We start from the raw sequence: 22,038 nt of genomic DNA, 5'->3' as shown, positions 1-22,038 counted from the left end.
GGCCAAACTGCTCAGCTCCACCTGTGTCCTGGTGGAGGACACTGACCAGCTACAGAGTCTCCCCCTTCTAGCTTCATGGAGGTAGGGGTGCTTAGACTGTTCTGGTAACTGATACATCTGCGTGCCCCGAACAATGTCGGATACACAGTAGCAGCCCAATTCCTATTTACTGAAGGAATCAGTTAATTAATTCAGGAGCTGACAGGATGTGGTGGCGGCTCAGGAGGGGGAAGCTTTGAGAGGAGTTACAGAGGACCAGCAGCCTCCTGGCCTTGGCCATGGGGTGAGTGGACCTGTCGTTTCTAAGCTGGGGAAGCCTGGAAGATGGGCAGGTTGGCCAGGTGGAGGTGATGGGGGAGGAACTAACATGCTGGAGGAATTCCAGTCACAGAATCATCAGCTCATCCTCCTGTGTCAGCCTCAGCCACCTCTGGCGGCCGTCACAACCCCCATCCCCACCCACCTGACCGCAGACGTGCCTCAGCCCTCACTGAGCTTCCCGGCAGCAGGAATGGTGATCCCATGGAAACATATGCCGGGCTCTGTTCCAAATGCTGCACACAGGTTCTGTTACCCCGTCAACATCCCTAAGGTTTTAAAGATGAGGAAACTGAGGCACAGGGACAGAGTAAGTTGTGAGGTGGGATGTGAACATAGGGTGTCCAACTCAGGTCCAAACCACTGGGAGCATTCAGCAGCCATGAATCCAGATGCCAGGAAAGAGGTGGGGTTGAGATGTCATGGCACCAAGACCAACTTGACTTTGGGTGTAGCAAGGAGCCCATTTTGTCATCTCTTAGGAGAAGGCTGATTGCAACAAACACTGCTCACTGTCCCACAGGGAACCCTGAAGGTTGCCCAAAGCCTGTACAGCCACTAGGTCTCGCTCAGGCCTGTCACGGCCCATTGAGTCAACCTGGTTGAGTTATGTGACAGGAAGGGACTGCTGCCTGTGACATATGCACCACCTGGGAAGTCACTGAAAATCTCAAAGGGAGCCAAGTGGGGTCCTTCTCTCCCCACCACAGGAGGGTGGCTGAGATCCGAAACCCAGGGCTATTCACTCCACCAGGCACCCGAGTTGCCATGGATACCATCACCCCATCACCCCATGTCTGACATCAGGACACTTTGTCTGTCCTAAGCTGGCTCTGCTCTTCAGCCCTGACTCATGCAGGTGAAGAGGGTTTTTCTCCCCACCTTCCCAAAGCTGGTCCTACAAGTACAAAAGGCATCTGAGGACTCGGAGCTGGGAGAGCTCCTTCCACGTCATCTTTTGAATTACTAATTTCTTCCAAACTCCGTGGTGCAGTATGCTAGCTGCATTTGCATTACATGGAGCATGTGTGTGGGTACAGCTGCGCTCTCCGAAACTGTCGGTCTATAGGTCTATACTGTAACTGAAAATTAAACACCTTGGAGGTGGGAGGAGAGGGAACCAAGAAGCCAACTAAGCAGTCCAAGCATCTGTCTGCGCCCATGACAAAGATGGCTGCTGGTGAGCCTCAGGTTTCACGAAAATTGCAGATGTCAGCACAGGCGCATGAAGCCCCAACTCCTCCAAAGCAGGACAGGGTTTAATCTTGTGTCCCCGAGACTTCCCACGGAGCTGTGCTTGTCACTAACATTCTCAGTGAACATTTATCAGAGAAGCAATCTGAAGGCTGCTTTCCACCTGTGACGATTCCTTATCTCACTGGAGCCTCACGACGACAGTGCAGCTGTCCAAGCCAGGCCCAAATGAGGGACAGAAATGACAGTCATTTACCAGGACGGCAGTGGGGGCTTACTGGAAGTGCGTCCTAAGTGGCCTGCCGGGGACAGAGGGATGACAGACGACAGAGATGTGAGCAAGCAAACGGAGCAGAACGCAATGGTAAAATGTCTGCGTTGGATAAGTCTCTGTGGTCCTATCATTCTCCCAAATTCTATGTTTACGTATTAATTTCCTGAGCACTTGGCAGACACTTACTCTAAAATGAAGACACTAACATTAGTCAGCTAAGAGCCATCTAAGATTAAGCTTTGCAGCTACTTGGAATTGAGCCAAAGCATTATCAGTTAGGGGCTCGCTTAGCTGTGGACGCAAACACCAGCCAAAGCCCAGGGCTTGCAATGACCAGGGCTTATTACTTCAAGCTCCCTCTGTGCCCACGGCAGGCTAGCCGGGCACATTGCCAGCGGTATTGCCCAGTGAAGCACAAAGGCCTGTTCCCATTCCATCGGCTACAGCAAGTCCCACAGTCACACAGGGAGGGGAGCAGGTCCAGTGACCAGCAACTGCGCCTGGCAGAGCAATGCCCACACGTTTCTGTTCTGCCTCTCCTTTTAGACTGCAAGCTCCCTGGTCACTCTCCATCATTTTTACCCCTAATTACGTAAACTACAATGTCTAGAAAATCTTCACCTCGCTGACATCAGTACTAACATTTGCCACCAAGAATGATCCGATCTTTGATAGCTTTACCCTCTGAGAAAAGTTCTTTTTCACATGCGACACCCCTTGTGTTGCCAGCTGCAGGACAAACGCCCCTGGACTGTATGACCAGTGGGTCTTAGAACCTGTGGAACAGAGCCTTTGTGGCTTTCTTTGCCTGGTTGAGATCTGCAGCTCAGCAGTGGGACAGCCTCTTTCTGGAAGCTCTCATGCTGACGCTCTGAAACTGCAGGGCAAAGGGCAGGGAACGAGGAAGTCATCTGAGGACGGCAGGGCGCTGTGGAATTTCCACAGACAGAGGTGATAATAACAACTCAATGGAGTAGGACAACTAGAAGGGAGCTAACCATTAGCAGTGTAGATGGGAGGGGGAAACAGACTTCACAGGAACCCTGAGGTTTATTTCCGAGGCAAAGAGAGCATTTCCTCCCTGGCAGCCAGCCCCCGACCCCCTGGGCTCTCCCACAGATGTCTTTACGTCTGCTCCCTGCAGTGATGTACAGGCCAGGCCTCCTCCCCAGAGGCCATCAAGAAGATAATTCATGCTGGACAACCTGGTATGTTCCAACATAGGCTTCTGGGAAAGCCAGCTTGGGCCCAAAACTGCCGAGTACAAAGGCCTTCAGAGCAAAGGCAAAAGAGCTACACAGACGATCAATTGCTAAGCATGGAGCACATTCACAGACATTTACTCAGCTACGCCGCCAGCCCAGGTCAGACCTAGGCCCTTGACTGCACGGGTCAGTATCAGGAAAAGACTTTTATCTCCCCACCCCCCACAAGCCCAACACGCCAACACCCCAGACTCCTGATGTAAAACGGTTTCAAGTCAGTGTAAATAGCTTGCTTTGCCCAGCAACTGTGTTCCTGAAAAGTTTCTTGTAAATCAATTCTCTTTTCAAACTCAGAGAACTATCTTTTTAAAACGAACCCGGAGACTAACCCTTTTGTAAGGCAAAGAATTTTTCTGTAATATAAAAACACAGCTACTAGCTACCCCCACCTCTCTCTCCCTCCTCCACCACTCCCCCCCCCCCCGCTGGTGGCCCCCCACCTTCACCCACTCCATTGTATAGGGTCAGCTGTAGACATAAATAACTTTTCAAAGAGGACCCATCTCTGTAACATGTACCTACCGAAGCCCCTGATAGAGAGGTCAGTGGAATACATGTGTCTTGTCTGCAGACACCATGGTACGTGATCCCGAGATGCTGCCAAGCCTGGCTCTGAAAGGATCTGGCTCATGTGCTGGGAGAATGCTCAGGACAGAATCCAGACAGCATCTCAGAAGACAGGTGGGGACACAGAGGGGAACGCCTGTATTTCCCCTCCCCAGGCCACCCCACCCTTCCTGCTAGTGAAGACTGGAAACCAGAGTGATTTACGGAAAATAATTGTTCTCCAAATGTCACTGAGAAAGTCCGTCTATAACATTGCCCGAGGATGAGGCCAAAAGACCAGCCCGTCTCCTCAATCCTTAACCATTTTTACCACGTCCATGTACAACCTGTAGCAGTATTTGCTCAGTAGCTTTAGTTAAATTGACTCACTGCTTTTTACTTAAACTCATGAGAAGCATGAGATTCATGGAAGCACAGCTTTGAAATGTCGTTACATTTTAAAATAAAATGAAAATAAATTTTATATTAAAATAAATCGTAAGTATTAAAACGTGTGTCCATGCAAGGTGCCACCTAAAGTCATGCCCGGGCCGTACTGGGATATGCAGCACACTCTGCCAGGACTGGACGAGGTGGCGGCCTCACCAAACCTGAAGGAGTCGTGACAGTCTCGAGTCGCTCACCACTGTTTCCGTACCTGCGCCCGAATCATCCAGCAGATGTTACTGAGTATCTACTGCCCTGCACGCGGGTGATGAGAGAAAGAGCCCTATGCCGCCGGCAGCTTAGAGTTAGTCTGGGAGAAAGAAATTTGTAACACAGAGTGCTGTACAGGGAACGGGCATAGTCTCAAAGCACCCCCACCCTCCGCCAAGAAAAACTCATCAATTACAAAGGGAAGGAGAACAACGTTAGAAAGCCTGACAAGACACCACCTTATGAAATGATCAAAGTCAGCGTCATCGCTAATGGAGTAAGTTATCGTCTTGTGCCACCTATTAAGGTGTGATAAGAAGCATATGGTATCACACCTGGGATGTTCCTGCCCAAAATGCACAGCGTGTCTGATCATGAAGAAATACCCAACAAACTCAGATTGAGGGACATTTTACAACATAAGTATGATTTACCATGGTCTTCAGAAGTGTCAAGGACATAAAAGTCAAAGACAGACAGGCAAAGAAAAGTAAGTAGACGGGACAACTAAATGCGACGTGGAATCCCGTGCCGGAGCTGTCACCAAAAAGGACACTGGAACAACCGGGAAAGCCAGGGTTAGGCTGTCGTCATGCATCCACTTGAACTGCCCGAATTTGAAGGCTGTGTTACGGTGTGTGCAGTTTCCAAGGACTCTGAGGCTGATGGGGCAGCATAGTGGCAGCTTATTCTCAAATGGTCTGTATTGTTTCTACAGCTCCCTGTAAGTTTGAGGATGTTCCAAAAACGAAGGCTGCTTGAGTGACTATGACGGTAGTACAGATCAGCCTCGGTGAAAATGTGACCATGGAGTTATCGGAGCCCTTCCCCTCCCCTCCCCTTCCCCCTCCCCCTCCCCCTCCCCCCTCCCCTTCCCCCTCTCCTACTGTGGTACCCAAATAGATCCCAAGCCATCCTACAACTACATACTTCCTCAGTAGACTCCACTTCCCCAGGAATTGAACCAAACCTCCAGTTGTTGTTGACGGCCCTGCTTCACCTGGCTTGGTATTGGTATGCGGTACGGCTCTGAACCCACCACCGTGGCCACTGGAAGGAATGCGCAGACTGGCTTAAGGCAAACACGACCAGCCCTAGACCTGGCAGCAGGATCAGTTCACGCAAGTCTCATGGCTGAGAAATGTCAGATGCTACTGTGAAGAGGAGAAGAGAATGCACGCTGGGATTGCAATCCAGTCGCCTGCCGCAGGAAGTTACTGGCAAAGTCAGGCCCAGCCAGGTGTCCTGGATCCGGTGCAGGAGTTCCATCTCATTCAGTGAAAGCCGGCTAAGGTTCCTTGGCACCAAGACACAGAAGTAGAGCTTTGCATTCCAACAGTTCTGCACTGACTGGAGTACCAGTGCTCAATTCACCATTCTTCAGGCAGAGAGAGGAACCCCAGGGCCTGAGTCCAGAGAGAGGTGGGAACAAGAAGAAGAGAAGGGCGACTCCAAGTTGCGGATTTAAATCAGGAATGAGGTGTAGAAAACCCGAGTAATAACTGTCCTGCATGTGCTGCCAATGGAATCAAATTGCGTGATTGATGGAATCCACACAAAGTGAGACGGTCTTCTGGAAAACTGCCCATGAGCAGATCAGCAAGACCCATAATTGGCATATTAAATAAAAATAAAGTGAGACTAAAGGTGGCGTTTTTCCAACCTGCAATACTCAGAGCAATGCAAAGAGACTGGCTGGTTGAAGGGGAGAGCGGGGAGAAAGATGACAGGTGTGATTTATTCCTCAGGAGCCCTGGATCTGAGCTGGCTTCCTAGGAAATTTTTGTGGATCGCATTACAAATGAAGCTCACACAGAATACATTTCATTCCAATAGCATATGATTTAAGATGTGCTTGTTTCTTGGTCTAACCACAAAAACATTGCATCTGCTAATTCTCTTGGAGCATTTCCAGTCCCAGAATGCCATCACCAAATAAGCAGGAATGACACGAGTCTTTTGATAATTTTCACCTCCATCCTTCTTAAGTGTTCTCTTGGAGAGAAGGAGTGGAGAATTGCAAGACAATTTTATCTTGTGAGGGCCCTGTCGTGCAGGGGACCCTGCTTGCTGCACCATTTGTCATGCGGGGCGTCCGGCGGGGTCTCTGGTCCCGCTACCCACATAAGAACGCAGGACATGTTGAGGCCACAAAGGAACACCCACGGATCCATAAGTAGGGGAGTCATACCAATATATTCTTGCTGGGGGCTGGGCTGGAGACACAGGAAGCAGGATCTACATAATCTGCAACCTGCCGTCCTAACAGCAGTCCGCGCTTGCCAGCCACCATCTTCTTGCTAGCCCCCATTCTTTCTGCTAGCACAGCCACAGCAGTTATATTAGTGGCCAATGGCTTACGGGTTACAGCTGACGGCCAACTAGCCACAGCTGATGGCCATCCGATCACAGTTGATGGCCATTTACTACCCGAGCCAGCACCTTTCTATGTGAGGCCGAGAGACTGGAAACTGCTTTCTGGGGTTCTGTCCCCACAGGCCCCTTCATGGCATATACTCAATAAAAGGTCCATTTCCTTGCAAGGCTCTCCATAAGCTAGTCCGGGCCCGCCTTTCAAAGTCAATCTCTCAGTTCTGCTGTTGAGTCCACTGCAAGAAGCAAGAAGCCTGGAGAAAGGAGTTTTTCTATCCAATTACCAGGCTTGTCTGACGTGCTGTCTTAAACAGGCTGCATCCTTTACCTTCCCACACACCTGTGGGCTGGATTCAGAGGGTGGCCTCCACGTGGTGACCTCTGGATTAAAACCCCACCTCCTTGAAGCTTTCTTTGATTCCCAGCAAGAGAAGATGAGCTCTGTGCTTTGGACACCTCATCATCTTGCTTCTCTCTTGGAGACTACTCAATCCATGTCCTACCTTGTATTGCTGTGATCTGAGCACCCATCTCATCTTCCGTGTTGACCTTCGGCCTTCCAAGGCAGAAATCACAGGTGATTTGTCTCTGTAGCCCCATGATGACCAGATGGATGGATTTCTTAAAGAAAACTCATAGGGCAGAAACTGTGTATTTGACTCACAGCAACATCCTGAACAAGTACAGGCAGACACCGCATGAAGGCTTTGAGGGTGTGAACATGGGAAGGGGCCCTGTGCTCCCTCTCTGATGGGACCCTCTGATACCTCCCTTCCACGGGCCTGTCCCTAAGCCTTCCTTCTGCTGTGGAGGCTACTTAGGATCTTCAGCTCAGCAGCCCCTCCACGTACTGAATTCCTACCACCCTGGGAAGTTCCTAACCTGAGAAGCACGCTCAGGCCCACATTCTTGGAGGCACGAAGCATCTGTAAAAGTTACTGTGAAGTGACACCTGGCTGGTGACATGCCCCAGAGTGGGACGTTCCCAGGAAAGTTGTCTAGAAGAGAAAAATAGACTCTGAGGAGACCAGTCATAGAACTGGAGGTACTAGGGACCATTTTGGATTTTATTTTGTTTCTTTCCCTACTTACCCCAGAACTCCAGCCACCCAAACTGGCCTGCCCCTGTCAGGCCACAGCAACTCTTCTCAGAGTCAAGGGCATACAGGAAGATCTGAGAAACAGGATTCTCAGCTTCAGGCACAGCTGCGTCATCAAAATTAAAGTGGGATGCACTGTAATGTTAACCACCAAGGACAGGGATTCTAGAGCTAAGATCCAGAGTTTGAAACTGGCTCCCTTAGTTAAGGGATCTTGAGAAACTTACCTGACCTCTCTGAGCCTCAGTGAACTCACCTGTAAAGTGATGAGAGCGACAGTGTGTCTACCATATGTGGTGGTTTTGAAACCTAAGTAAGATCATGCAAGGAAAGTGGCCAGCACAGGGTCTGGCACATAACAGCACGCAAAAAATGGCAGCAATTATTTTCTCTACTTTCTCATCATTATTACTAAAGTTTTTGGTACTAACATTCCCAGATTAATAACTAAGAAGAACCACAGGACAGGCTCTTGGCCACCATGTTTCCTGGTGTCGAAACACTCATAGGATACCCAGAGCCCTCTTCTGCCTACAGGAACATCGGTTCTCACAGCTGTGGAAGAATGTTCCTGATCATTTTGTCAGTCCCCAGCTAAATCTTTCTTTCATAGACTCTAAGAATCAGCAGCTGGAGAACGCAAGAAGGTTGGTGTCCGCTTAGTGTACCAAACAGAACTGTCTAAATATGAGACCGGCCACCTTCCAAGTAGTGGACTCGCCACCAAAGGAGCTTATTCAGGTAAAGCTGGATGGACACTGGTTGGACAGACTATGCAACGCTCAGGTATCATACATAGAAATGGAGCTGGAAAACCCTGAGGACTTCACCAACCCTGGGATTCAATTCTCTCTCTCTCTCTCTCTCTCTCTCTCTCTCTCTCTGTCTCTCTCTCTGTCTCTCTCTCTGTCTCTCTGTCTCTCTCTCTCTCTCTCTCTCTCTGTCTCTCTGTCTCTCTCTCTCTCTATCTCTCTCTCTGTCTCTCCTTAGCACTTCCTTACAGAAAAAGAAGTGAGTAACATTGAAAAGCATCCAAAACAACCATTTCAACTGGGGACCTGCTTTGTGGAACAGAGCATTTGGCAAAGTAAAGTTCCCCAAACTTTTATCTTTGACCAATGGAAAATAATTTCTAGTAAACATGCTACAAACCCCTACAAAACTCACACGTGAAAAGTCAAAGAAATTTCTACTCAGTAAACTCTTATTCTAAAAAGGCATTCAAGGAATTGCTTAGTTACATCCACCTTGAGTCAAATCAAGCTCAGGAGCAACATGTATTTGAGACTCTGCCCACCTTCTGTCTCCCACCACAGCCCATCTCTGGCTTCGGAATGTGTCTTTTATCTTCTGGGAGGGTAGGATCTGTCCTCCTAACCGAAGATCACTTTCTAGGTGCTGCGCTGTAATAGAGAATCTGTCTGATCTTTATCCTGGGTTGCTGGCAGGGAGCTTCTAGAACCCTTGGAATTTCCAGAGTGACAGGAGTGTCTGGTTATCCCAATAAGGGACTCACAGTGGGCCCTTAAATAGCTGGTCACTAGATATACCAACCAGGTGATTAAAGCGCAGTGACCTTGGTGAGACCAGGCACTGGGGAGAGGTCAGAGTTCAATCACGCCTCTGTAATGAAACCCCAACAGTAACTCTAGAAACTCCGTGGAACTTCCTGGTTGGCCAACTCATGGATGTGGCAGGAGGACGACACGGCCTGACTTCACGGAAACAGGTAAGGAAGTTCTGCATTCGAGACACCCCAGACCTCACCCTGCGTGCAGCCTTTATGATCAAATTGTACGTGCAGAGCTTTCCAGAGTTCTGAGTCATCCTAGTGACTGAGAAGGTCATCAAAACATCAAACCTGAGAGGGTCATCAGAACCCTCACATTTATAGTCAGTTGGTCAGGAGGGCAGCCTGGGGGGCTCCCAAAGTGTGGTCAGTGTCTGAAGTAAGCACAGTCTGTGGAAGACTGAGCCCTGAAACCCGTGGAACCTGAGGCTACTTCCGGGGGTTAGTGTCAGGCTGGACTGCAGTACACCCAGTTGGTGTTGAAACAGAAGAGATGACATGACATATAGTTATTTCACTAGACAGTCTATGTCTTAGCTCTGCCTTCGAAGGAAGTTTGGGCTGGCAGGATTTGAACCTAAGCTTTGGCAGGTAGTGGGGTTGGTGAGGCGGGACGAGACCTGGACCCTGGAAGACGGCGAGAAGCATGACAGAACTTGTGCTCCATGACCGCTAACTGTGGTTGCCATAGAAACCGAGAGTCCAAATAACCACGGTTTGAAAACTTCGGTTAGCTGAGCTGGTGTCGATTTCCATGGAAACGGAAGTCAGAGCAGCAGAGAAGTGAGAAGTGGCTCTGGTGAAGGTCAGGAACAGTTGCTGCCTGCCAGCCGGTCTGTGGCTCCCTACGTGGCACCCGCCCAGCCCCAGGCAGCAAGTGGACAGCTGGAGTTTGTAGGTTACTGACTCTGGAAAGTAAACAGAAGGGCTCTGCCAGGGATGACCCCCATCGCCCCAGCGAGTCTCGCCAGCCCGTCGGAATAATTCAGCAAAATTATATATTTTTTTAACCCATGTTTGCAGAAAGACTACGTAGTTGTCTCCAAGATGTTTTTGATAATTGCTGAATGTCGTACTTCATTCATATGGGAAAAGCTTCCTTTCACCAAAATGTGACCACTGTTAAGTGACCATTTGCTCTGTGCATGGCAATAGAAGGTAAGAACTTTATACCTAAGGTTGCACGCCTTAAGAAATGACTACGTGTAACTTCAGACACAAGCAGGTGAACGTTTTACTGTGGAAAATTACAACCATCTCCTGCACTAGACAGAGGAAGGCCCGGGCCGGCCCCTCTGGGCCTCGGCCAGCCCGTGTCGACGCCTTGGCGCACACACTGCCACGTTTCTCCTTTTACAGATTGTCTACAGCCGCTTTCCCGCTACAACGGCAGAGTCGGGCGGTTGCAACAGAGACCATGTGGCCTGAAAGCCTAAGATACTGACTATGTGGTCTTTCCAAAGAAAAGCGTGCAGGCCCCCACCTAATGGCCCCTGTGTCCCTCACTCAGCTCCGGTCGGCAGTAACCAGCCCGGCAGCGGCTTCCAGTAGCGGGCGAGCTCTCCTGTTGAGGCTCCTCCCTAACCGCTGTAAGGCCTTCAGCGATTTATACAACAGAAGTGTCAACAGCTAAACACAGTGGCAATGACAGGCATGACAACTCAATCTAGATAGCAACCTGGTATTGCTGTCATTTTCTTCTTCCGCCTCTTGATTTGTGTCGCTCTGGCGTTGGTACCAAGGAAAAAGAGAAGCCGAGGCTGAGAAGATGGAAAGCGGGGCTTCAGAAAGGGGTGTAGCAGCTTTGAGCGCAGCAAGAACGGCGCGCGGACCAGGAAATCCTAGTCAGGGTCCTGCCTCCTGCCGCTCCAGCCCCAGGAGCCCGCCTGGCACACACCGCCAGCACCCATTTCAGTATCTCCTTACACCCAAACTTAGTTTAGGCACACGAGACGGGCTGTGTGGAAGGGACACAGGCGACGGGAGGCGCAGCCCTGCTGCTGGCTTGCTGTGTGCTGTTGGGCTGCCTGCACCAGTTCTGGGCACATGAGTGCCCAGGAGACGGCTTGCTCCGAAATGAAAGGGCACCATTCTGTCTTGCATCGCTATCGTCCCTGCTTTCAAAACTCTGTAGGGCAGACGGGAGGGATACACACACGAGTGCTTTTCGGAACACCACAGTTCACACGCATGGTAGATATGAGGGTGCCATGTTGGAACCGTCCAAGTGACAACCCAGAATTTAGAGCGAAACAAAACAAGACAACGGGGGAAAGTCCTTCCTCCGTTTTCCTCATACCTTCCAGCTTTTTTGGAATGTGTTTTCAGAATCACCCATTTTTATCCTCAGAACCCTCCTTTAAGGTATGTGGGCAATTAATCCAAACCCACATTTCAGGGATGAGAAAGATGAGGCATTGACAGGTAAATACGGTTCTCGAGACCACGTGGGACAAGGATAACGCTCACAGCACAGCCGTGGGAGCTAACCAGTCGGCCTGGGGCTTGTGATCCTGACACATGTCCTCTCCTGGAACAAATTTCTTAACCCCTTTTTACGGCTTTCTTCTTCTTTGTAAAATGTGACTAATACCTAACAAGGGCTTAGCAAATGTTTTCCCTCGTAATGTGTATCCTGGCAGGCAAAAGGCTCAAACTGACTTTCTGTTTATTTGTTTTTGGCTTTTCGTAGGAGGGAGATGTAGGGGGGAGAGGAGAGCAGAGTCCTGCCCCGTGTGTGAGAGGAATCAACATCGTGGATGGTAAAGAAGGGGCAATGTCTAGCATCTGAGACAGCGCTTGCGTGGGTTCCCAGACATACTTTTCAAAACGTCAGCTCTTGATAAGATTGAGCTATGAACCTTGACTTTTGGGAACTCAGCCTTCACCCAAAACTTGAGCCAGACTAAGGTGACACCTCCATCCAAAAGTTACCAACGCATTAGGAATTCAGGGATATTCATGCTTATCGTCTGCTGACAGGTGAAGCTCCCCAGCCACGATCCCCCCCATTTCTTTTGGGGAGCAGAGATGCTCCAGGCCCCACCATGAAGACACCCAGACACACAGCTGCTGAGGCACAAAGCTGGCAGGGCTGCTGGCTGGCACCAAATGGCTGAGCACGGAAATCATCAAAAGCATTCCCACCAGCCTCTGTCACGCCTCTGCGTTCTGTTTGCCATGGTGAGATTTTTTCCTCTTCATCCTATTATCCTACGTTCATCTGTCCTGTCAACACGTCATAAATTGTTTATAATGCATGGCTCCAGAACAGCACTGAAGTAATGAGAATAAATAGATCCTGATAGGCGTATTGCTAACCACTGAGATCGAACATTAAACAGTCATGAATATTTAGAAGGTGTTGACTTGTTGACTTGCTTCACGCTGCACAAGGCAGTTGGGAAATTTTGCCACAAGTGGGGTCTGATGTTTGCGAAACCATGGAGCAGCAATGTGTGGAAAGAATTGGGCGTGGGACATGTTCAAAGCCCTGTCACTAACTGCAGTGCCTGGCTGTGAGTTTCCTTAGCAAGTCTCTTAAACTCTCTTGGTTTTAATTACTTACCTCTAAGGTCTCGCCTAGGTTTGAAATTCTGATTTTGGGGGAAGTAGAGGCCTCACAAATGTCACTTCAGTCCTCTTGCTGGGCCTGAGGCCAACACTGCGATGACCAACTCAGCCTGACTGCCTCGGCCTCACACGAGTACAGCCGGACAGCGCTCTGCCTCAGGCCCGCAGCCTCTAGTCCTGGGACCCCCCACATGACCCTGAGAGGCCAACGCCCACACTGCACGATCTGAAAGTACAGGGGCATTCGAGCTCTGTAGGTCAAAGGTTTGACTGATGGGAGGTGGGGTCTGGCAGAAGTCCCTCTCCCTTACTCCACCAGCCAGGCTGTTTGGAGAAGCGTCTTCTAATTTGGCTTGCAGAAGATGATCTTGTGACACAGGGCAATCAGTGACACTTACCAAGTAGTGGCAGCTTATCAAGGCACCCTGACACGGGCTCTCCCTCCTGGGCCTCACTGCCCTAGGCCCTCATCCCTGCTCCCTGGGACTTCATTCCGTAACAAAGAGGAAGCTGTGAGCTTTGCCTCAGGCTTTTTTCCAGGAATATCCATGGATCAAGTTAGACAATGTGAAACTTATAGTCTAGGGGTGTCCAAACTTTTTTCAACGGTTTTCACCAAGGGCCATATGCGGTAAAATACACAAACAGCCAGGCCACTCACTCGAGGTGAAGTACGTATTGCCTCACCTGGTTTATTTAAGTAAACTAAATATATTTTTGGAATTTGCTGCGCGTCAATTAACAATGGATCATGGGCCACAGTTGGCCCACGGGCCGCAGTTTGGACACCCCTGTTATATAGTCCAACAGAAATGCCCAAAGTCCTGTAATTGATTTGTGATTGTTTTTAGAAAGTAGAGTATTATGGAGCAAAATAAGACAAATTATTTTGTCTCTCTATCCATCTGCCTATCTACCTAGAGAAAGAGATAAAATTCCCCTCAGAAATGACCTTGAAGTGAGGCGGGAAGAAGGTATAGGTGGCCCTCCCTATCACTGAGACTTCTGAGTGGGTGAAGCAACCAACACCTTCCTTCCATGGCTGCTTTGCGTGGCTTGAACCCAAGAAGACAACCACTATTACCATGGCTCCCTGAGGCTCTGTCTATCCTCGCACCTCTAGGGCGTTCCTACTGGCTTTCTTCCGAAAATGATTCTGCCCAAAATTGTTATGTGTTTTTAGTGGCTCACGAGTCCCTGTCGTGAGAAAAAATACAAGTTCCAAGAGCAGACAACTGAATTCTAAGGTTCTACACCAAATGATCTCACTTCAGTACAGTCACACACCAATGAACTGGGGGGGTAGGTTCTGAGGGACGTATGGTTAGGTGACTTTGTCGTGCCAACACCACAAAGTGTGCTTACCCACACCTACATGGTCCGGCTCACTGCACCCCTGGGCCACATGGTCCAGCCTAGTGCTCCTGGGCTACAAACCTGTACAGCATGTTACTGTACTGAATACTGTACTTTTATATGACTGGGCATCACCACAAACTCGCGAGTAGTGAGCTGCATTGTGACACCCATGACATTACTAGGTGATCATTTTTCAGCTCTCTTAAACTCTTACAGGACCACTGTCATATATGCGGCCTGTCGACTGAAACGTCATTATCCAACACGACTGTACTTTGGGTTATTCTCTTGGGCACTGAAGATGCTCTCCAGGTTTGCAGAAAGTCGCATTTGGGGGCTTTAGTGCTGTTATCATCATATGCCTGCATGCTGTCTCCTGCCCCAGCCCCCACCTTCTCGTTACAAGCCATGTTCCCTGCACTGGGTATGGTATATGACTCAGGCTGGGCCAGACTTAGTACCTCACCCTGCCTCTCAAGCCAGAAACTGGCCCAGGAAAAGATCAGTCAGAGTACTTCACTGGCGTTTCATTTATTAACAAATGTGGAAGACTCCCTTTCTTCTTAGATAGAAGCTTCAGAGACGTGACCCAGCGTTTCCAGAATCAGCGACCACTGTCAAATGGAGAAAACGTTTCTGGTATAGCAGAGAATGAAGCCAAGACACAGAAAAAAACGAAGGTAAGAGATGGACAGAGCGAGACAGTCTTGGTATCAAGTCCCTACTTCCGGTCTCTGAGTGTCACATACTCCTGCAGCTCATTTTTATTCTCTGAGATGCCCCACTATTTACTAAATCCTTTCTTTGCTTTAAGTTGATTGGAATTGGGTTTCTGTCCCTTGCAATCAAAAGAATCCTGCTTAAAAAAAAAAATGTAACAAAAATTCCTGGAAAAAAAAGAATCCCGGTTAACACAGATGTGTTCATATAAAAAGCAAAGCCCTTTCTCTAATATAGTCTGCTAGTCTTTTCTTCTCTGCACAAAAAAAAAAAAAAATGAATTTTCTGTCTAGATAAAGCAGGACCTGCCAGCTACCCTGTGTACTAAGTTAGTTAAGCTAGATTTATGAGTTATCTCGGGACCCTGATCCATTACTCATTTTTCTCACACCATAGAAAGGTTTTATTTGGATGGCTGCACAAACCAGAATAGGAAGCCATGGCTTAAAATGACAAAAAAAACAACAACAAAAAACGGCACCCAAAAAAAAAGAATCCCGGTTAACACAGATGTGTTCATATAAAAAGCAAAGCCCTTTCTCTAATATACTCTGCTAGTCTTTTCTTCTCTGCACAAAAAAAAATAAAAAAAAATGAATTTTCTGTCTAGATAAAGCAGGACCTGCCAGCTACCCTGTGTACTAAGTTAGTTAAGCTAGATTTATGAGTTATCTCGGGACCCTGATCCATTACTCATTTTTCTCACACCATAGAAAGGTTTTATTTGGATGGCTGCACAAACCAGAATAGGAAGCCATGGCTTAAAATGACAAAAAAAAAACAACAAAAAACGGCACCCAAGCCAGTTTGCTCTGCTGTGCTAGTGTTAAATTTCATTCATGTGGACAGCAAATGGAGGAAAAACCCAAAATGTTTCAATTCGATCTTGTCTTATTCTGCCACACTGTCAGGTCGGTAGAAAGCCCAGGCTTATGCTTTGGATAGAGGCTTTACACCACAGACTTTTATGATCATTCTTTCCATATCTTTCAGAGGCACTGATAGCTGAGTAATTACGCAGCACGGAATACTAATTGCATTCAATAATTACACGGGCCACGGCAGTGTGGAAAATAAAGAGTTACCAAAATAACACATTGTTTCTGCCCGAATGAGAGGAACGTATAGTTCTGGCTCCAGCAGACACAGCTGCTGCCATGAGGTTGGTGCCCTTCCTGCTCTTCTGGGCGGCTTGGCCACACCACGAGCACGGATGTGAACTCCGAGGCACTCTGAGCTGACTCTCAGGCTGTGACACGTCTTTCTCTGAAACAAATCATTTGGGCTCCTTCCATACTTGAAAAAGGCTATGTTTCAAAAACTAATTCTGAAGTATGTGTCGTCTAGCTTGTGAAATGTTTTCTTCAAAGATGGAGGCACTTCGGGGTGGGGCCCAGCCGCACGTCCTGATGTCTCAGCCCCCCGGCTCTGGCGAGCCTGCCAGCCGTGTAATCCGGATCCCTGTGTGAGTGTCTTCACTCCAGCAGACAACGGGAAATCAAAACCCTCTGCATGTGCAGGGCACTCTCTTCTTCTCAAAGGCCTTCCATTTTAAACCCGGCTTCTACTCTGTTAGGTTTATAAGGCAGGGGTTATCACCACCATTTGATGAAGGAGAAACCTGTGAACCATAAGGAGGTCCGGGATGAGTTAGGGCTGATCCTAACTCATAGAGAGAGTATGATCTCCTCGCTGCTGTTCTCTCTCTCTCTCTCTCTCTCTCTCTCTCTCTCTCTCTCTCTCTCTCTCTCTCACACACACACACACACACACACACCAGTGGGAGGTGTGCCAATTATTGTGGTCATCTGCTGTCTGATTATTTCCCCCAATAGATACGACACTGTTCCTAGTCCTTCTTTATCTTGACCATGTGTAATCCACCACTGGATAAAAAAAATTAGCTGTATTAATCAAAGTACAAATCTATCTGTGATCTCCTTCTCCCCAGTAATCACCAGCCAATTTATGTGTCATCTCACATCTTTGCGAGAAGGTGAAAACATTCAGACTGCTATACTGTACCTGTCCACTTTGAGCCTCAGGAGTCCTAGCACTGGTGTGTTATTTCCACAAAAATTAAAGTACCAGTAAACACCTTTAGGAAATTCTTCAACACGCAGTACAGAGATAAGCAAAGATAATATAGACAGGGCACTAGATGGTCACTGAAATAAACAATTCTCTTCAGTCATTATTATAAGAATACCAGCACAAAATTGCCATAAAATTTTGCTAAAAAAAATTGCAAAGCCCTCTCTCAAAAAACGTTTAAAGCCATTACAGTGAAATCAATCAGAGAGCAAACGAAGGCAGGGATGGCAGTGCAAGGCCAGCACTGAGGTGAGGGGTCCTGATACTTCTCTGTGCTTTGGTCCCATGTGCAATGTCACAACACGGTAAGAGCACTGGAGAAGAGGTGCTCAGAGACTCCCCTACTTGCTGTGATGAGGCAGGATGTACACTAACCTCCATGGGGGTCGACAACGTAAGGTAGGCCAGGGACGCTGTGACACACTGAAGCTGAGTGCAGCAGACAGCGGGGCAGCAGCCAGGAGCTGCCCCTGCCACTCAATGGTCTACCCCCTTCTGCTACCCAGGAGTTGTTCTCAGAGGATGTTTCTGAGAGGTAATTTAGTAATTCATGAACCTCCGAGGAACGGAGAAGAGGCTCGGAGTGATTTTGTGAAGAAAATGAAAAAACAGGTTTCTGCTCATAGAAAATGTATAAAAACAAACAAACGGAGCCACTTTAAAATGGAGCTGGAGCTAGCTGCCATCCCAGAGGAACCACCTTGCACATCTTATGCCTTAAACCTCTGAGATGTTGAAACAGGACAAAATAACCTTTGGACGGGGTCTAAAGCGACCTTGTATCCTAAAGAACTGTTTGCAAAACAATAAGAAAGTGAGTATTATGACCACCGGATTGATGACTATTGGACTGAAAATTAAAAATACTGTTCAGAATTAGCACAACTATGTTATGTTATCTGCACCAACAGAAATGCCTTCCTTCTATGGATGTCACTGTCCCCCTTTCCCCTTCTCATAAACACCCATCGCCTTTGTGTCCTCATCGGAACATTATTTGTGCTTCTGCCTGAATCAGTGCTTCCCAAATAGAAATATATATATATATATATATATATACACACACACACACACACACACACACACACACACACACACACACATATCTCTCAAATAAATTCTTGTTGCCTCTTCTTTTGAAAGCCTGTTTGTTTTTTTCTTAAGGTTAACAAAGAAAATTCAAAGAGAGAGAAAGAAAGAAACCACCTCTATTTGCTTTCTGGTTTTCTGTACATTGAGCTTGCGGCATTGGTGCTTCAGGCCAGCACAGGCTGAGATGGGGTGCCAGCGCCACGCCTCGCTGAAGCAGTGGATGCCCATACAGTATGATGTGGGCGTGGACGGGCTTCAGGCCCTAACGCGGTCTTCCCCCTGGCTTCACATTAATTAGTGATTGCTTTGGTTCCTCTACTTAAATGCAACTAACTCTGGAAAAGATAACGTGTTAGGAGAGGCCTCGAGCATCCGTGGGATTAGCCTATCAGATCCCTTTCCCACCAGACCCTGAAGAGACCTGATTCAAGTTTTCCCTTGACTTAGTACTAGTTTGTGATCTTGGGTACCTACCTTCACATCAACGGCCTGTTATAGAGACACCACGGCCCCATCTGCCTCTCAGGAAAGTTGTGAGAACTGAATGAGATAATACGTAAGCAATAAAGCAATATGGACACCAGTGAGTCCTCACAGCTAGAAGTGGAACAGCAGTGGGAGCCTGAGGGGGGAGGGCCTAAAAGGCAAGAACCGTATTACAACCTGAGGACCAGCCCTGGACTCACACTTATTTTTATATAAGCTGTACCTTGTAGTTCAAAGAAAGATCACTGAATTTAGAATCAGAAGACCTAGATTTCAAAACTGTTAAACAGGAAAGTAGGCAAAAATTATGAGAAGGAAGTTAAGGAAGATTCAAATGGCCAAAAATACTAGGAAAAAATATCCAATCTCGCCAGTAATATAAGAAATGCAGATTAAAATAGCAAGGAGCCATTTCTACCCATAAAACATTTTTTAAAATAATGCTCAGAGTGCATGAGTATAGAGGAAAATGAGCTGCGGATGGCTGTACAACTTGGATTACTTAGCAACGTGGATCAAAAGACCTTAAAAATAAGTGTGATCCAGCAATTCCAATTCCAGCATTTTTTTGAAGAAATAAATAATAATATGCATAAACATTTAACTGTAAGAGTTCTTATTACAGTATTGCTCATAATCACAAAGGCAATTTAGAAATTATCTAAATGTCTAACAAAAAATGGTCATAAATTATGGTACAAACCCATAATTCTATACTATTCCCCTATTTTGAAATCCTGTAGAAGTATATTTATTAACATAGGAAAAAGTACCTAATAACTTTCTAAGTGAAAAATATTGTTGTAAAACAATATGCACATTATTTGATCATGTATCTTCTTTCTACCCATTTATCTATCTACATCAAAGAATAGTTATCAAAAATGTCAATAGTAGTTCTCTCTGGGTGTGGGACCATAATGTATTTTCATTTTCTTCTTTGTTTATATGTATTTCCAAAAATTTCCATAATTAGCTTTTTTACATATGTAAAATATATTGATTTTTAAGAGACATCCGTCAGAAGGAGAGAAATTCTAATAGGAGTAGAACGATTAGATTCCCAGTCTATAAAACGTGGGAAGAGGGAACTATCTTCCCTACAAAGTTTACGAGACTCTCAGGAATAATGTAAGGTATGTATGAAAAGAGTTTTTGAAATCCACAAATCTCTCAGTAAAGTCAAAAAGGAAGATGGTGAGAACGTAATTTCTGCTCAGATGCCTGCTGCAAGAAAAAATAGTTTCAGCACCACGGACAGCGCAGCCACCTAGTTATGTCGGAAAACATCGCCCAACTAACTAAAGGAAAGCAAAGATGTTTAAACCAGCTTTTAAGTGCAGACATGTGTCAATGAATGCTAGAACTTATTTCATTAAAGTAGCTGCAGAGTGATTAGTCAATCCATTCAGTCACTAAAATACTTCCCCGTAAGTATCTGGTGACAGTAAATGACATCTGGCAAGAAATCCTATTACACAGGGCTCGCTGGGAGCCTCACAATAGAGAGAGCAGGACTCTATGAGGCATCTGCCTCTCAGAGTGCCTTTACCTCCTCGACAACATCTAGCTCCTCGCTGCACATGGACACCAGACAGTGACAGTTCTGGAGCACAAGGCAGCTGCTGCTGCATACACCACCCACTCGAGGGTCCCCAAGCACCTTGCGGGGAACAGCCACACACACGTATCAGTTCTCAGACTCCAGTCACAGCTCCACGTCAGCAGGAGTCTGGGACCGGAGCCAAGGGAGGAGGGCCTGCACATGTAGAGACTAGGAGGGGAGACGGGCTGCCTTCAGCGATATCCTCTGACCTCCAAATCCCCACCCCTTCGCTCTTACAAAGATCTGAATTTCACATTTGAAGACATTCACTCCTTTTACAGATATTTAATGAGCACCTACTATGTGCCGGGCAGTGTTCTGGGCATGAGGGGTACCAGCAGTGACAAAGAAAGATAAGGTCCCTGCAATCAGGGAGTTTACATTCTAGTGCAAGTGACAGACAACACACAAATGAATAAGATAATGACAAGTGCTGTAATGAAATGAAAAGAAGTCCATGGGATAAAGGGTTACTGCGAATGGGGGTCAAGTTTAGATTAGGTTTCTCTTAAGAAGGCTTCTCTAAGAAGACCTGAGAAGAAGAAGAGAAGACCTGAAAAATGAGAAGGAGGCAGCCATGGAAAATATCTGAGGGAAAAGCATTCCAGGCAGAGGGGACAGCACAGGCTCTGAGCTGGAAAAGACTTGGTGTGTTTAGTGGTCAAGGAAAGGGGGCAGAGAGATGGAGCCACGGAGGCAGGCAGAGCCCAGATCACGTACAGCCTTCTAAGCATGGGCGTGAACTTGAGTTCTCCAATCTTGTCCATGTGCAATGGGAGGCCAGCTGGGAGACTGTAAGACAGGGAGTGATACTTGGGCTGTCAAGTGGACATCCCATGTTTCCCCAAAAATAAGACCTAGCTGGACCATCAGCTCTAAGGCGTCTTTTGGAGCAAAAATTCACATAAGACCTGGTCTTACACTACATTATATTGTATTATATAAGACTCAGTCTTATATTATAGTAAAATAAGACCAGATCTTATATTAATTTTTGCTCCAAAAGACGCCTTAGACCTGACGGTCTGGCTAGGTCTTATTTTCAGGAAAACACGGTATTTCAGTGACTTAAAAGTTGATTTTTCCAGGTTTCTCATCTTAAATGCAAACGCCCTTGGTGGAGGTAACATTTTTACTGCACTCTACTAACAACACCCCCTTGTCCCATGTCCACTGCAGTCCAGGCAAAAGCACTGGGTGTCTGACTAGGCGGCTCTGAACATAGGGCAAGTGTTTCAAAAGGCAAGAAGCCACGTGCACCTGAGACCACGGAACACTGCCAAGGGCAGATCCCCCAGCGAGGTGAGAAGCAGAGATCGTCAAGCCTGGAGCCAATGAGTGCTGGTTCCTCAGTTCCCCTGCCTACTGACCTTGGGCAGGTTCCACTCTTAGGAAGTTGGTTACAAAAGCACACGGAATGGGCATCACTTGCTGGTGTGGACTGAATGATTATGTCCCCCCAAAGCGTCTGTGCTGAAAGCCCACCCCTCAGTGGGATGGTATACAGAAGTGGGGCTTCTGGGGGGAGGTGAGGATTAGATGAGGTCATGAAGGTGGGGTCCTCACGAATGGAATTAGTGCCCTAACAAGAACTGTAAGAGAGCTTATTTGCCAATCTGTTCTCTGACATGAGGACACAGCAAGAAGTTGGCAGCCTGCACGCCAGAAGGGAGCCCTCGTCAGAACCAACCACACCAGCACCCTGATCTGAGACTTCCAGCCTCCAGAACTGTAATAAATAAATGTCTGTGGCTTACAAGCCCGCCAGCCTGTGGTACTCTGTTCTAGCGGCCTGAGCTAAGACACTTGGA

This window comes from Rhinolophus hipposideros (assembly GCF_964194185.1).
Source record: "Rhinolophus hipposideros genome assembly, chromosome: 21".
In the NCBI taxonomy this organism is placed as follows: domain Eukaryota; kingdom Metazoa; phylum Chordata; class Mammalia; order Chiroptera; family Rhinolophidae; genus Rhinolophus; species Rhinolophus hipposideros.
Note: the sequence above shows the minus strand (reverse complement) of the source record.